The sequence below is a fragment of the Dipteris shenzhenensis genome, chromosome 33, assembly GCF_047967505.1.
Source record: "Dipteris shenzhenensis isolate YYH24624 ecotype China chromosome 33, Dip_SZ_1.0, whole genome shotgun sequence".
NCBI lineage: Eukaryota > Viridiplantae > Streptophyta > Polypodiopsida > Gleicheniales > Dipteridaceae > Dipteris > Dipteris shenzhenensis.
The window spans coordinates 19480545-19499112 of NC_141628.1; the positions used below are offsets into that span (position 1 = coordinate 19480545).

At 41.6% G+C, this 18568-nt stretch overlaps 1 pseudogene; it reads right to left on the minus strand.

Annotated features, from left to right (window-relative positions):
- Window positions 1-12823: 12823 nt before the first annotated feature.
- On the minus strand, window positions 12824-15017 carry LOC147879795 (U-box domain-containing protein 26 pseudogene; annotated as a pseudogene).
- Between the last annotated feature and the right edge of the window lie 3551 nt (window positions 15018-18568).

Sequence of the window (18568 nt, forward strand, 5' to 3'; positions counted from 1 at the left end):
GAGTGATGATGGAGTTTGTTCTTCCATCTTATGAGCTGGCTTGACTTCATCCGTGTGGAAGTTACAAAGTGAGGTCCACTTGCAGAGAACCTTGGAATCCTTGAGCAGAAGGATGTAGAGACAATGGCCCAACTCTTGGATCGCGTGTTCGTTCCTTTATTTTTATGAATTGTACTCCTCAAGTTATCAACAACGTCAAGCACATGACGCTGGCAAAGGGGATTTGGGATCGTCTGGCATCTCCCTACAACAGAGTCTTCCCGATGAAATATGTCTTCCCTGAAGTGTTGAGCCCTGCCAAGTCTGCCTCCATGCGGGAGCATATCAACAAACTGTAGGCGCCTCAACAGAAGGTACTCCAGGCAGGTAAGTATATCTCTTAAAAGGACATTGCTATCATGTCATTGTCCCATTTATCATCCCAATAATCAGCTTTCTATTGTACTCTTATCACCAATGGCAAGTTGAACTCTCTTACGAGGGAAGAGATTCTACCCATGGTCTACAGGTGGAGGTACGGAGGCTTTGGCTGCCCTGCTAAACAAAGGACTAAACAAAGGCACCGGTAAGTGGAACTGTTCTTCATCTACATGCTAAACAAAGGACTAAACAAAGGCACCGGTAAGTGGAACTGTTCTTCATCTACATCCTCAGCAGAGAAAGACTAATATAGAGAAAGAGGCCTTGAAGGCAAAACATGCATGCAACCATTGTGGCTAGAAGGGTCAATATTGGAGGAAGTACCCTTACATAAATCAACGCAAGAGTACGAGAGTTCCTCCATTGGAGCTGTCACCCCCACCTTTGTTCATTTGCAGGTCATGGATTCTTCACCTTCTTCAGGAGGAGATGGGTTGCTCTTAAATTTGGTGAGACAAGGGACATGATCCTTGATAGTGGTGCGATAATGCTAGAGCACCATGATGTTCCATGTTCTCTTTGGGGGTAAACAGTGGCCGCTTGCAGTTCACGCCATTAACCGTTCTTCGACTATCGTTGTCCCGTAGGTAACTCCTTTCGAGTCATATTTCTGTGAAAATCCTGATGTGTCTTATTTCCCAGTAGGCTGTGACCCTTATGTTCATATTTCCAAGAATCAGAGAGGGACAAATTCCCAAAATCTGGTCTTTGTCAGATACAACTCTCAGTCTATAGGTTACAGGCCGTATGACCCCATAGGGAGATAGATTGTGGTCAGCAAAGGCGTGATCTTTGATCAGCAGGTACGGAGTTCCTGGTTGAGGAGCCACAAGTCCTTGGAGAGCTGTGTGTTTATGAAGACCGACCTATTGTTCTTGTTGCTGAGTCAGTGCAGGCACTAGCAAATGACCCAGAAGCTGATGTTCAGCCCCCGGAGGAGGAAGATCAAAGCTCTGACCGGGTTCCTAGGTAGTTAATAGAGTCCTCACGAGATTCTGGAGTGATGGATATTCCTCCCCAGTGACTCAGACATGGCTTAGCAATGGGCTGCACCCTTGGCTGTCTTCCAGGGCAGCAAGGAGCAAAGATCGAAGCATGGACTCAAAGTCTAACGAAGCTCAGAGAGGACATGCACGCTAGGGATACAGAAGTGCTACGGAGGTAGTAGGACAGCATCCTTTTGGTAAGGACAGAGGACCACAATTTGGTGGGACTCTAGACTCTTCTGTATTGCGTCCTTCAGACGGAAATATTTTGTTGGTTCTTTATCTCTTTTGGAGCATTGTCTATTTAATGGCTTGCACATGTTTGATGAGCACACAAAGCTAAAAAGTTTGTGATTCCACCCCAACCCCTTTGTGTGAGCTCTTGGGCTATTCTATCAGTCTTCCGCTGCATACCCTCTGTTGTCATTTCTACAATGTAGATGAACTATGCCTTGATGTCTTGGATTATGAGAGACAAGGAACCATCCTCAGTGAAAGAAGCTTTCTCTCAAGAGACGTGAAAGAAGCATTGTCTCAAGAAACATAGGAGAGACAAGATTGAGTCAATTGAGAAAGATTGGACCTGGGACGTCCACGGCCTTTGCGATGGGATGTGATAGGTGCCAACTAGGTCTACACATCAGATGGAGCTATGGACAAACACAAAGCTTGACTTGTAGTTGAAGGGTACACACAGTGCCCAGGAATTGATTACGAGGATACCTTGGCCCCAACCCCGAGGATGGCTATAATCCGGATAGTTCTAGTGGTTGCTTCTCAGCAGCAGTGGCCAATCTATTAGATGGACATTAAATCAACGCTTCTCATCAGAAATGGCCAATCACCGGCAGTGGCCAATCTATCAGATGGACATCAAATCAGCCTTTTTGAACGCTTCTAACGAGTGGCCAATCTATCAAGACGTTGAATCAGCCTTTTTGAATAGCGACCTGCATAAGGAGGTATATGCGCAATAGCCTCCAGGATTTGAAGGTCCCAACTTAGAGGGGAAGGCCTACAGGTAATTCAAGTTGGGAACTTCAAATCGGGTATGGAATAAAAAGATTGATGCATTCTTTCTTTGGAAGGCTATTCGGAGGTCATTTATAGTTTTAAACTTGTATATCTTCCGGAAGAAAAGTTGGGTCATCTTGTATGTCGATGATCTCATTTTTGACAAGTAGCCACGTGGTCCACAGTGCCGAGACAAAGGCTGCTTTGCCACAAGAATTTTGAGATGGCCTGCTCCATTTCGTCTTGGGTTTGGAGATTTGGCAGACTAAGAGGGGTTTCTTTGTCTCACAACAACAGTACGTTCATGAGTTGTTGGCAGCCGTTACAATGGAAAACTATAAACTAATCTCCTCGCTCATGGATCCCAACACTAAGCTGTCCCAGCATGATCCCAGTGAGCGGGCGGATGCCACATTGTATAGGAAACTTATTGGTTCCTTGATCTGGCTTCTTAACACTAGGGTGGACCTTAACTTTCCTGTGGAGCTGCTAAGCTCTTTTATGCAGGCACCACTAAAGACACATTGGGATGCACGTATGTGGATCCCCAGATATCTACAGGGTACGAGGCAAGAATGGGAGTAAAGCCTAGGATCCAGTTACGGGGATGGAGTGATTCCGACTAGGGGGGAAATCCGGACACACGATGATCGACAACCGCCTTGGTTAGCCAGCCATTACATGGAATAGTAAGAAGCAACCCACCGAGGCCTTGTCTTCCACAGAGGCTGGATGTTCAACAACGTGGATGTTCAGCAGCCATTACATGGAGTAGTAAGAAGCAGCCCACTGTGGCCTAGTCTTCCACAGAGGCTATATGTTCAGGAGCCATTACATGGAATAGTAAGAAGCAGCCCACCGTGGCCTTGTCTTCCACAACAGAGTACCGCGCTGCATGTTCAGCAACTGGTTGTGCCAAGCTCATTATAGCATGGCCAGAGCAATGAAAAGCTCCCAAATCTCTAACACTCAAGATCCAATGACAGATGATGTCCACAGAAATATTACAAAGAGAAACACTCACCGATGTAGATATATAATCAGCATGTAGGTAGCAAACATCAACTACATATAAAGATCCAGATATGTGGACAGTGTTGAAAAGGTCCCTCTTTCAGCCTCTCTCTCAGGATTCAGTCCTCTCTTCCATCCTATGTTTATGCACTCTCTCTTTCAGGTATGTATTATGCACGATGTTTTAAGTTGCAGGTAGGTTGTAGGTTGTACCATTCTAAATGTGTGCGCGCTCAGCTCAAAACCCCCTTTTCTAGACCCCTCCTTGATGATGTGGCGTTTTCCAGCCCTCCCAGAAACCCCAAAACATTTTTAGCACTGCCCCGCTAGGGCCAGGCTATAGCAACGAAAACGAGTTGCGTCTAAAGTGGAGATGAGCCATGTGGTTTCTTTTTTGGTTGAGCGTTGTTGGCGAAACACTTTCATTCCTTGTTTTTCTCTCCTCCCTCTCTAGCCCTCCCTCCCTCTCCCTCTCCCTCTCGCTCCAATCTCGTGTTCCTTATCCTCCTCCCTCCCTCCCTCCGTCGTTCTTCATCCTCGCTCGTATTAATCTTTGAGGTAGTATCACCTCTAAACCTCACGAATCTACGAGGAAGGGCAAGTGGTTCAGAAAGGGCAGTGCTCTAGGCACATTGTGCCTCTTGTTGTTTCACGTTTCCTGGCTTTTGTTTCCCCTATGCTTGCCCCTCACATAATGTTGATCATGTAGATGGCTTTGTTGTCCTCCACCTTCACAAAGAAAGAATTTGGATGCGTGGATCATTGTTGGACATCCAACATGAGCATTGTCATACATTGCTTACATATCCTATGTAACCACCAAGAATAGCTTCCTTCTTCCCAAATTTTCCATTTTTGGTTTCGACTCTTCTTAGACTAGTCCTATGTACCTTCTTCTTGTCATCAATTGTCCAAGCTCATTAGAATAGTAGAGATTTTTCTTTTCATCCTTGCTCTCCCTATAGCAGAATAGTTCATATTCCTAGAAAAATTCTATTTCTTGGGCGATCTTATATTCAATCTTGCATTTGCTTGAGGCGACCAAGGCCTTGTCAACATCACCAACTCTCTCAAACGTGTCTTGAGTGACTTTCGTAGTCCTTCAATTGAGAACTCTCAAGGTTATCACCAACACATTGTAGCTCCTCGAAAGCTTTTACTAAGCATGAGCATGGTTGATTGATTCTAATTGATCTTTAGTGAATTCACCTTCATAAAGTGATTATTTACAAGTTCTCTCTCATTTGTTTATTAATGCAAACAATCGATTTCGGGGAGCAAGAATGCATGCGATATTATTTGTCTTAAGCAAATCTCATGAGATCATCTAGGCCCTCAATGCTAGTTGGATGTGCGGATCTATTACATCCCTCTGATCATTGAAAGTGCCTCAACTCGAAGTCATTGAAAGTGCCTCAACTTCTTCGAGCACCCATGCTTAAGATATGTAGCTTTCACGGTGTTGCTTCTAGTATCCACTTGATCTTGGGCCTTGGTCTCCACTCATGCACAATACATGTGTCCACACAGTCGATTTTCATTGCAACCTGCTACTTTCCCCTAGATACATTGTCCTATGCATATGAGGTCATCGCAGAGACCATAACCCATATGAGATGATACACGATGGCCTCGTGCAATGGAAGACCCTCGTCTTAAGGAAATTCAATGCACATGGAAGTAGCAGATAGGTGGGCCTATTCGACTTTAAGACTATTGCGTATTAAGTGAACTATTGCGTGTTACCCACTTTTAAGATTCCCTCCAAATAGGATAGATTTTATCTGCACTTTGAAACTAAGATGAATTTGCACCTATCGATAAAAAAAGATAATAATTTGATAGGAATTAAAGGCAAAGTACTCAATGGAACAATAAACACGGGTTTCTCGAAGAATAACTACTCGTATATCGAATCCTTATCATATTTTTTGGAGCTAGTTTTAGACATCTTTATATTAAAAATACAATTACATTTTTGTCTTGGATCTTAAAAAAGAAAGAAATAATTGTAAAATCCTTCATGTTTCAAAGGTTATGAATTTTTTAATAAGCCGTTCTTTATTTGTTTATTGTAGAATTTTAGTAAGATGTGACCTTTTAATGAATCCTTTTTTATTCCTATTTGAATTTGATACTTTTTGAATGCTCTTAGAATATTACATTAAAAATGGGTTTCCTTGCTTGTTACTCTTAGCCCAAATCTCTAATCTAGAATCTAATTTTAGGGATGATTTTACGGTAGTCCCTACTAATACTTGCACTGCAATACTCTTGATGAATTGTTAATATTTGCATATGAATTCCAAGTAAGTGAGTTACCCTAAGGCTTAAAGTGATCCTTCCTAGGGACTATGTACTTAAACCTTGGCAATGCAGCTCCTCATTAGACGTCTCTTTGGAGAAAAATGTCTACACAAAAATCGGTTATGGTGGACAACTTAGTTCCAGGATGTATCTTCATACTGCAAGCATTATGATGAGTGCAAGGATGATTAGTTCAAGGATGTATCTTCATATTGCAAGCATTATGATGAGTGCTAGCACATTGTTGTCCCTTTGAAACCAAAAACATGCCCTAGGGATATAACTTAGCACATGAGATACTTTTGGTCCTAGGTGAAGCTCCTCATTCATGTATACCAAGAGGTCATTTTGGAGAAAAAACGTCTACACAAAAATGATGGAAGTAGTGTTATAGTGAACAACTTAGCCCCAAGATGGCGTCTTGGTATTGCAAGCATTTTGATAGTGCTAGCACATCAGTAGTGCTTTGAAAGCAAAAACATGCCCCTGAAATGAAGTCTTCCATAGAAGGCCTTTGAGAAATGTGACCTCGTGGCATCTTCATTCAATTGAGTCACCTAGGTTGCTCATAAAAACTGTCATAACGCTTATGTCACCAAGTTGAATAGTTCTATTGGATTTATTTTTTGCCATTCCCTTTTCAAAAACTCGTTGCAATGCATGTGGGCTCTATTGCTTGCATCTTTCTATCGGTCGAGTTGGTTCCTAGGCACTCTTCAACCTCTTAGACCCCTAAACCAAATCCCAAGATACCCAAAAGGTGCATGTCTTGGATCAAGAAATACAAGAAGGAATCCGAACATGGGCTGCTGCGTCAAGGTAACTCAAGGGATAAAAGACAATGTACAAGACGGAATGATGAATGAATCCCATCTTCGGGCCCTTTGGATGCCCAGTGGATAAACATTGCACAAGCATGGACAAAGCATCGTTGATCAAAACTTGAAGGAATCGCATAAACCATACACATGACTTAAGCGTGCCCACACATGCACACTTTTATTTCAGGAATCGCGCACGTGTGTGCACACATGACTTAAGCGTGCCCACACATGCACACTTTTATTTCAGGAATCGCGTGCGTGTGCACACACGCGTGCGAGCGCTTGCGCACTTTTTTGGTAACACTTATATTACTGTGTGGGAAAGCTAAAAGAAGTAAAAACCCACCACGAAGGAAAAAGAAGAAAAGTACAAAGTAACACTTGTCTTGAAAAGACAAGAGGTTGAGATAACAAGTACCGAAAAGGAAAAGGAGGAAAATATGAGTTTACATGCCTCCAGGTGGTGATGGAAAGACCATATCCTCCAGTATAATCCCTTGTTATACTAGAAAACATTGAGCGAAGTAGTAGTGCCACCAATAAAATGCAACTTCTTTTGACCCTTATGATTCTTCTTGACATAGGAAGGAAAACGGAATCGTTGAATAATTGGTCAAAGACTTCTTATAGCATAGGATGCATATACTCAAGTGAAAAAGTGCTTTTAGGTTTAGGAAACGCTTCCAAGGTATCTTGCTTTTTCAAATTCATAATTTCATACAAAGTACTATCATAGATATCCACATGCATCACAAAAGATTGTGAATTCATAACTTGAGAGACTAGATGAGAAACAACTCCAACCAAAGGATACTGTTGAGAATCAGAAGCATCAACATGAGGAGGTGATGAAACATAGAAAGAAAGCGACGAAGATTTAGGCATAAGTGTATCCTGCACTGAAAGATCCTGAAAGGGATTCGACAAACACATTGAAGGAGACACTGAGATCAACTCTTTGTCCTGAGGAAGCTCTCATCTCTATTCTTTCTTATTCTTCATCTTCTGCACTTTATCTGACTAGAGGGGAGTAGAAGCCCATCAACATTGGGAGATGAACATGAGTGTAAAGGATAGCTCCGAGCAAAATGACTAAGTTGATGACACTTATAACACGCATTTGGGAAGGAATCAAGACATAAAGGAATGCAAAATGGATGCTCCAAACCAAAATCTATATCCATACGTGAAGGTACGTGTTGCTCCATATCCCATAGAATGCTAATTCCCATGTCCCTAGTCAATACTAAAATATCTTGCTTAGAAACATGCAACCTCCCCAAAAGAGTTGCAATAGAGGAAACATGTGGGAGAAGAGGCACTGGAAAAGCTTTCAATGTGACCTAAACAGGACAATAATTTAAGAGATTATGGGCCACGTCAAAGAGAGGATCCCAAGGCATAATGTAAGCAAAGAACCCAGCTCCATGTACTCCCGCTTGAGTAGTGAGTCTGATGGGCCTCGGAGAGATAGGAAAGAGAACGGTATGAATAGGTAAACATGACGAAGTAATGATGTTCTCATCTCCCAATTCATAACGAGTTGATAGATGGTGTCCAGATCATTAGAACGAGCAAAATGAAAACCCTTTCCAAGGAAGACAAAAGAAATTATTTTGTTGATTCTGACAGTTTGTTGATGCCCATGCTCGTAAAGTATTGGCGCGTGCACGCGTGCGCGCGCGTGCACACACACAGTGTGTGTACCATTCTATTTCATAGTAGTTACTCCCCAAAGGTGAAGCTATTATTAAATTGTCTTGCCAAGCTTGTAGGAGCGCCTTGCATACAATCAAGTACAAATAGTGTTTTTTGTCTCAAAAATAATTTTGAGCTAGAAATCTTGGCATAGGTCTAGGATAGCATATGATCATATCTACATTTATTAAAATTCTTTGCATATGTGCTTTGTAACAAATGACATAGAAGTAGTAAGCCAAATGTATGTTTTTAAACCTAAAGAATCCTTGTAGATGCAAGACTTAAGAATGTAGTGAAAGAACAAGAGTAAACTCAATTGGTTTTATATTGCAAAATCCTTGAGTATCTGTAAGACTCTTAAAATATTAGAGAATCTTAACTATTAGCCTATCTTTGAGTATCTCCAAGAAATAGTAAGTTGATTTCATTGCAATGCCTTATTTCTCCATGCATTTTCAATAGTTTGTCTTGTTGATATCCATCTTGCTATTGGAAAAAATGATATTATGGTCTATACCACGTTGGAAATGCATGACCCATATCGGCTGCTCCCGATTGAAGCACAACAAAAATTGTGTTTCTTCGTGGAACAACAGATAGAACGATGCACTTAAGAAATAATGTCGAATTCTTAAACCAAAGACACCACTTTGTCCCTTGAACATAGTATCAAAGAGCTAGCCTTTTGACCCTATCGGACTTTACAATAGCACTTTGGCTACAACTATCAAGGAATGGTATAGAACTTATATGCCTCCTTAGAGGGCTTCAACTTATCTTTTGTACTCACTGAACTACGTAGCTCCCCGAGTTACTCTAACTTACCTCTGCAAGGGCTCTCACTATGTGACTTCTAGCACGTTGCTCCAATGTTTGTCCTTTTACTTCAGTTGTGTGACTTGTAATGCTAGTCAAACTTCATGTGCTAAGCGTAGTTATGGACCTTTTCTTGTAGATATGTTACACTGCTAATCTTCCTCTTTGTTGGATGATGGACTTGCAACTTCTTACATGCCACGAGTCTCCAAGGAACCCTAGCTCTCAAGCTACTTGCTCTAGACTCAACTGGCCACTATGTTATGTAGCTTGCCTTCTCTTTATTAGAAAATAGACGTACGACTTCTTGTATGTTGCTAAGTCTCATCTCCCACCAACAACTAGTAGGAGAAACTTGCCACTATGTTATGTAGCTCAGCCTTCTCTTCATTAGACAATAGACTTACAACTTTCTAAGTCCTATCTCCCACCAACAACTAGTAGGAGCAACACTAGTGACCTCTAGTTGTACTTCCTTTATTAAGCTGAGCATCCTTCTTGGCTGCCATCTTGCAAATGGCAGTCATGTCATTTTGCACTAATGCCTAGAATTGTGCTCGAAGTAGTATCAACACTCATGGATAGATTACCTCATGATTTCTAGCCAATGAATCAAACCTTGAATCAATGCTCATTGCTAGGATTCACCACCTAGGTTTCCAACAATCTTACTTGTCGTCTACCAAGTCTCTTGCTCTTTTGGAACCGAATCTAGGTAGCTTGTAGGTTTACTTATCATTTGGGGCTGACTTAGGATGTCTACCTTTTGAAACCAATCCAAATAGTTTGTGTAATTTTGGTACATTGTAATGAAGAAGAAGAAGAATATATAAAACTTGACACCTTATAGTTGGGGTTATGGTTTGTTCCATATGAAGGCCAAACACATCTTTGTCATACGGCTTCATTGAGTAGATCAAATACCTCTCAGTATTTTGACTTTATGGCTTTATCCCTTTTGATGAGAATGTCAATCAACTTCCCTAAGAAGACCCAAATGTGAAAATTGCCTTGTTTTCCTCCTCGCATCAAGGCTCACATGTGAGGCAATGATCTCTAACAATTTTCATAGCATCTGCATGATCTCAACCTCTTGCACTCATGTCTCATTCCAAGCGTCTAATCCTTTTGCTCTTTAACTACCACTTCTGTTTCCTACGAAATTGCTTTCAATATCACTTTTGCTATTTTAGTTTTCTTTTTCAATACCACTTTTGCTTCCTACCAACTTCTTTTGTCTAGAAATGAAGCACCTTATTAGTTCTTTAGTCAAGAATGGTTTTGCTTTTTCATCTTTGAGATGCAATGTGCACCTACAAAATGTGGCTCTTTTCTTCCAAGCATGTTAAGGAGAAAGTAATGATGCAAGATGTTCCACTTGAGTTTTAAAACAAAGATTCTCCAAATTTTATAAATCTAGATCAATTGTAAAAAATAATCTTCATGCTCAATTGCTCTAGAAAGCTTGGTTTCATGCTCGATATCCTTTCTTAAGGTCTCATGATAACTTGATGATGCTTGGTATACAAACCATAGGAATAACATTTTGAGGAAGATCATGGAAGACAAGCTTACTCCATTATTTTGTGACCTACATTTTCATGATGCTTACTCCATTATTTGGTGACCTACATGCTTTCAACAACGTGCTTGCATAGAGTAGAGCCTGTAAGAAAATAATACAACGTCTGTGCTCAATAGATAACAGGATCTCGTACGCAAGAGAGAAAACAAGATAGTATGGAGAATAAAAAATTTGATTACTGTAGAATTGATACAATAGATGGCGCTGCCTCCCAGCTGTGCGCTCCTGTGAAAGAAGCTTCGATGGCATGCTGGAAACAGTAGAAGACGAAGGCTGAATGCTAAGGAATCAAGGTTGCTGTAGCCAGTGATGAAATGGGCTTCGGCTTGCTCTTATATAGCCACCAGTCGTAGTCGGTTAGGCTCAATTGGGTGGCCGACCCAGTCCATCCAAAACGGTCGACTGGGGGTCGGTCTCGAAATAGGCCACCGACCATACGATAGAACTGGTATGCAAAACAGAGCAACTAACATACAGTCTCCGTTCGGCCCACAGCCATCCGGGATCATCTGAGGCTCCAAACGAGTCCCGCAATCCGAGAGTGGGCTGCCTCGGGAAATGCTCCATCTACCCTCAGTGCAGTCAGTCAAGGGATGCCTTCCCGTACTTGCATGTAGCCTAGTTGGCGGTGTGCCAACTCTATCTGAAGCCGTCTAGCCATCAGGCCACACATGGCCCCCATCTGGTGTCCAAACCAGGACCTACCCAATAACCGAGCTACTCAAATGCCTTCTCCTCATATGGGGGGCTTATAAGTAGAGTTAGCTGGTTCCCGCGTAGTTACATGAGAGTGGAGCATTGATATTTAACAGAGCCATCCAAACAAGAGTGCCCTTCAAAGATTGTTCAAATACAAAAAATTATAGAGATTAAGATAATATAAATAGAGAGTGAGAGAAATAAATAAGTCTTACTAACATTGTATAGCTTGTATTCACCTTCATTGTTTCCATAGCCTCAAACTTCTTTATTAGGACATTCAAGCCTCCGGTATAAGTCCATAATTAGGGTAAGTTGCATTTGATTGGGAAAGGTTGATTGGCCATTATTTTAAAATATATATATATGTGTAAGGCATATCCATAAATTGAAACTATCAGTGTTAGTAAGGCTTTCCATTAAGCCAAAGTGGTCTATATAAGGTAGTTATTTTTAAGACATCATCTTGAACGTATTCTATGACCACCTTGCAAAGATAGATTTTCTTCCCAATTCAGTGTATTCAATGACCACCTTGCAATGATAGATTTTCTTCCCAATTGAGTGTAGACTATGAAAGCCATAGGCAACTTACAGTTAATGGAAACTACCCTTAATAAACCAATATGAGATATCTTAAGGATTGAGCCAAGGAGGTCCCAAAGGGTTAGCTACTTTTAAGACAGTCGTAGTGGGCCTAATTTTTGCACATATGGATATCCTTCCACTAGGCCATTAGATTATGACTACCTATAGGGGTCTTAATCTTAAGGAATCAAGAGATGTAGGACACTTTAGGATAATGGGTGAGACTTGTCTTATGCAAGGAGGTCAATAGGATATCCTAAACTTTGACAAAATAGGATCCTTTACTCCATGGAAAACATTCTTTGATTGCTAGAAAAATATCATGATGAGCTTGAAAATATCGTAATGTTGCAAAATGTCTTCTCTTACACAATAAGTTTCAAAGGAAGTTTGCATGGACTTCTAAAAATAGCACACAAAATTTGAAACCCACATGTTGAAGAAGGATGATCGCGTACATAAAAAGGTAATACACAACCTTGTAACATATACATCATGCAAGGTGAATTATAGTTGGGAGGTGTACATGCAGATTGAATACCCTAAACCATAACATGTAACCTTTGCAACTTCAAAAATTCAGACAACATTGTAACATATACATCATGCAAGGTGAATTATAGTAGGGAGGTGTACATGTAGATTGAATACCCTAAACCATAACATGTAACCTTTCCAACTTCAAAAATCCAAAAGCCTCTATGCGGCATATACATCTTTGGTAGTTGAAATGAGTAATAAGAGGCATTCAAAACTCTAGAATACAACCAATTGGAAATAAACTGAGACTATCATGTACAAATGCCTAAGAAGCTGCATATTTGCATTGTTTACAATCAAACATCTTGCTAGGAGGTGGCATGAAACTTACCTCTACTTAAAAATTCAAAATACAAGAATGCCACATGTTTGACTCAAAAAACTTACATTATCATTTACAAGAGTCTTAAGAGCCTCTTCACAATGAAATACAATGCGAAGAGGAGAAGCAAAAAGCTTACTTCCATGTAACAAGAAGTAAGGGGGTTCTGGCCATGTAGATACATAGGAAGTCATAATGTGGGCGAGGAATGCAAATCTAGAAGGATATCAAAAGGGAACGACATCCGAGCGGCCATACTCTGCCATGCAAGCAGCACTAAGCCAAGCAACACTGCGCAATAGCTTTAGTAGGCTCATAGCCTTAGCTTTGGCCCGTGGTGTGCAATCACTCTGAATGAGCAACAATAGCTCCTTCATCACCCCTGCTTGCACTGCCACCCTCTGTGCAGCCTCAGACCCGCTACACACGGCCAACAAGCTGGCAACCGCTGCCTCTGTGGCACGCTCTGACACCTTGAGAATCACCCTGAGGAGTGCAGGGACGGCGACCTCTGCACGCTCCGCCACCTCGATGCGACCGCGCTCTGAGAGGCAGAGGAGCTCAACCCCCTCGACGGTGCGCTCGAGTGCATCGCCGGTGCCAACGCCGCTCTTCCGGGGAACCGCCTCGGAGCGGAGGCGATCGATCATGGCAGCGACCGCGCCAGTGTCGAGGGCGCGATCGCGGCCCTGGCGTTTGTGGCAGAGGGCGACGAGGGCACGGACAGCGGAGCGGGCGACGCAGGTGTGACTCTGGGAGCCCTTGGAGCGCACAAGCTCGACGAGGGAGTCGACAACTCCATCCGCCATAGCCAGCATAACTCTGAGCTCGGGGCGATCCTTGGTGCTGCAGAGAAGCTCAATCAGAAGGCTTGCGTTTGCTCTTGCTTCCAAGCTTCCGCATTTCAGAATTGCAGAAATCAAACACAATCTCTGCTGTTGCACCATCATCAGCCTCTCATTATCTGTCAATGGAAGCAATACCAGTACCCCCAGCGCCTCCTCCGCCACTTCCCCAGCTCCAATTTTGCCATTGCTCTCGCTCTCCTCAGCCCCATTGTCCACCTTCTCTGATACATCGCTGAAAAACGCCGCTATCAGTATCGGTACCGCTCCTGCTTCCACCATCAGACTCCTGTTCTTCTCGCTGTCCCTTACCATGTTCCTCAGCGCCCTGATTGCAAACGCCCTTGCGGGAATGCTCTCGGGTCCCGTGAAGGACGCCTCTGCTAGGAGCGATCTCAGCCTGTGCGGATCAGCAGGCTGCTTCGGCGTTGGTATCCTCTCCACCCCTCTCGATCGATTCGCAACGCACCACTCCTGGATGAGCCGACGGAGTGTGTGGTTGGGTATGAGCGTGAAATCGTCGAGTTTCTGCATCGTCACCGGGCAGGTGGTGTTGCCGCTGGCGACCCATTTCTCGATGCTACTTCGGTCGTAAGTTTGGCCGGTGCTGAGAATGACTGGATCCTGCATCAACTCAAGGGAGATAGGGCATCTGAAGTAGAGAGGAATCTGCACATTAAGCTCGAGGGAACCGACAGGTCTGACGCGAATGGGCATTTCTAAGGGAAAGAAGCTGAGGCGAGGGAAGGCAAGGGAACCCAATATCACAAACTCATAGGGGAAACTGAGAAGAAGGGCGAGGAGGTGAGGAATGTGAAGGGAAGGGGGGGGAAGATGGGGAAGCTGAGAAGGTGGGTAGGGGAGGAGGTAGATGGACGGGAACCTCGGGGAGGTTGATTGACCAGGAGCAGGGTGTTGGAGACTTTGGGGCAAATTTGAGGGGATCGAAGAGCAAAACCGTCAAAAGAGGTGAGGGTGACCCGAGATGCATGGATGGAAAACTGGGAAGAGAAAGAGACCAAAGGTGCTGAAAACCAAGCAAAAGATCACGAGAAAGGAGAGAGGGAGGTGGTGCTGCAGATGATGCTGCTGCATCAGAGACAGATGGAGGACAACAGAGGACTGAGATGGAGAAGCAGAGCACGAGATCATGCTGCTGATGAAGAAGAAGAACAAGAACAGGAACAAGAAGGGAATGACACTGATCTGAGGGACTTATCACCAACAGTAAAAGAAGCTGATGAGAAGAAGAAGAAGAAGTGCTGCATTGCAAAAGTAGCTATGGGGATGGTGATGCAAGCTTGGGAGCTTGTACAAAGTAGCTATGGAGATGGTGATGCTTGGGAGCTTGTACTTGAAGAGGATAGCTCAACCTGAGGGCCTTCAAAGATGATTCTTCCACCTCTGCTCAGCTAATGAGTCCCATCAACAACACTGCAAGAGGTTCTCTCTTGTATAAATGAAGATTGATCTCTTGTATCAGGGAAGATTGACAGAAACATATGAATTTGACTGGCCTTGGAACCTTAAGCACATAAAATGATAAAACTAGTCTCCCCTCTCTTGCAGCATCAAGATTCAAGGTCCTCGGGTCTTGGTGTAGCAGACAAACTTGTCACAAAATACTCCCCCTTCCATGTGCTTTTGCCGTGGCCTTGCTAGTGGATCTCACACCTTCCTAGATTTAATGTGTGTACCCCCCCCACACACTCACCTTGCTCACCCCCCAATGCTCACAACCCACATGTAGGTCTTGATGTTTGTGTTTCCTCCTCACACCCCCCACATATATAATTCCCTCTCACACCAGACAGAAATGCTTGAATACTGCTTGCAGACATGTCAATGCATGTGTTTGCACTTCCTCTAGGCGTGCTACTACTCCACAGACAGCTCTGACCACCCGGTTCGAAACAAGTTTGACCGATGAAATTTCCACAATGATCTATTTCTGACCACCTTTTACATAGAGATTTCCGAAATGCTCACCATTTTAGTGGGTCTACAGTGCACAAGTCAAATATTTGACTCTCTCTCTCTCTCTCTCTCTCTCTCTCTCTCAACTTGTATAAGGCTCTGTGTTTTATATCTAACTATTTCCCCTAGGTCATAAGTTTATTCTATTTCCCCCATACCTTCATGTAGCTTGCTCGTGTCCACCCAACATGCATGTGTTCTCCACCTTCCAGGCATACCTACCCATGCTATCCATCCAATGTTGTGGCTCCAAGATGTGGTCATTATAAAGAACCTATCACAAGTTTTTTCAATTCTAAAATCAGCACATCATGCATCATAGTCTTGAGTATTTCATATTTCTCTCTGTTGCACGTTGCACGATCATTGTTATGTATAGAATTACTAATTTGAGTTTAGAATGTAAGTGATGTGATTTACACAATTGTAGAAACTATTGATAAACGTGAGAATGAGGATAATTGTGTTAGTACCATGCAAACCAAGTCAAAAGTGTGTTTGAAGCATTTATTAAGCTCGCGTAAATAATGAATTATTTAAAACTATTAGAAAAATCAATCCATGCAATAATTTGTGACAATGAGGATAATTGTGTCAGTACCATGCAAACCAAGTCAAAAGTGTGTTTGAAGCATTTACTAAGCTCATGTAAATAATGAATTATTCAAAACTTTATTAGAAAAAAATCATTGTCCATGCTATAATTTCTTCACGAGTACATTTGTGATTTAACCATTCTAGAGCTATATATCGATATACACATGGTGAAAGTATGCACGTGAAAATATCCATCTAAAGCACTAGTTATCTTTGTATCTTTAGACCGTTCAAACTATGGTCCCTCCATTGTCAAAGCTTGCTTTATCAAAATTATCTTTTGTAATTTTACATCATTCAAACTATGGTCCCTCCATTGTCAAAGGTTGCTTTATCCACGAAGTAAAATCATATGCCCTACTGATAACAAATCAAACACATGAGATCTTTTTCCACTTTCTTAACATGGAAGCTTTGTTCTTGTTGGCAGCAAACTATTATCAAGTTACACATCGTGCCCCCCAACGATTTTTAGCATTTGTGGTTGCTCAAAGCTATCATTATCATGCCAGCTCAAAATTCATGTGACTCTTGAGTGACATGTCGTTCTTTAATGATCACACCATTATAAGACTCCATGACGTATCTACACTACATGCATGAAGGACATTCAACCTTATCCCTCCATAATTGGTTTAGGGAAGGCTCCTAGGTATAAGGAAGGAAACATATTCTACATAAAAAAAAGAAAGAGGAAAATAATAAAAATGTATTATCATATGATGTGGTGGGCTAGAAATAGTCCTGTACATATTGCATACAAATGGTCCACATTCAATGTGCCTTGGTGTCAAGGGATATTAATGCATTGAATTTCATATAGACAAAATGTATGAAAAAGGTGGACCTCATACTTCTATTTTTTAAACTTCATAAACAAGGCATTTGTTTGAACATCAAGTAAGAATAAAGGTCAAATAGCATAAATGTTAATGGAATAGACACAAATAAATTGTACATTTCAAGCTTATACAAAAATAGCCCATAAAGCCCAAAGTGTGTTTGTCCATCTAACTAGCTTAAATGTCCATCACTCCTTTACCTTAATGCATGCATGCTATACACATAATTAATGCACCACATACACTATTATTTTTGTCTTTTTTAAAGAAAGTGTACGTGGGACCCTCATTTTTAAAACTCATAGATTCTATAGAGGAATATTTTTAGAGATAAGCCTTTAAACCTCTACTTGACGTAAGCTATTGCTTTTAACCAAGAATTGGCACTTACTTTGACATTCAATATGAGCCCATGTTCCTCACAAGATGAGCTTTGTGTCTCCTTCTCATGTGACAAGATTAAAGGAGGAGACTAAGGAGATCATAATGTGTTAGTAGGGGGTTAACGTGTTAAGCCCCCTTCTAATTTGGACTTGGTCTCAATAGGCACCTTTTTGTTTTCATACTTTTGCCCCTTGGTGGATATAGCAGTATAAATTAATCACAAATACTAGAACATATGCACATGCATGGATGTACCCTTGCTCACTTATCCCATACACATGCACACGTGCACACACAAAGGTCCTTAACCTTTTTTTTAAAAATGAGGTGCTTATTAAAACTAGAGGAAGTAGTGAACAATAATTAGACTAAATAATGTAACTTCAAAGTGAGCTAAATGTGTGACATAACTTATAACAACTTAAAATCTAGATTTGGTAAATCCAAAGAATCATGAAGGATCAAATTTCATCATTTGGTATTTTTTGTTACCTAAATTTGTTAACAAATTTTTCAAAAACTCTCTGTAGAATAGTGAAGGTGTTCTTGTGATGAAGACAAAGAGCCTCTAGAGGCCTAGAACTATTTTTTGGCCATAAAAAAAGGTGTACTTCTATTTGATCATGCAATAGTTTAATAAAGAACTTTATTGAAATGTTTAAAGCATGTAAGGTCCTAACTACGGGAAGCTATGATGTGAATAGGAAAAGATAATTTTAAAATGTCCTTGAAAAGTGATATATTGATGACATACGTTGAAGTATCAATTTGGGCCAATAATGGCACACTAAAACATTTATATAAGGCAATTGTCATGCATTGTGTATGTTTTCTATGTGTTTTAAAAATAAATCCTCTTGAATTTCTATGGTTTGGAACCTAGATTATGCAATCAAGGTGTGAATATGAGTTGATCAAGTGTTATTGGGTCATTAAGAAGATATAGTTAAGGATAGATCATCATGATCATAGCTAGTTCAATCGTAAAAAGATACATTAGTTGTAGTTCTCAAGAAAAGAAAATTTTGACCTTGTGATGGAAGCATAGTGACGTGTCCCTAAATATGATCCAAAATTTGACATCATATAGTAGGTGCCATGCAAGGT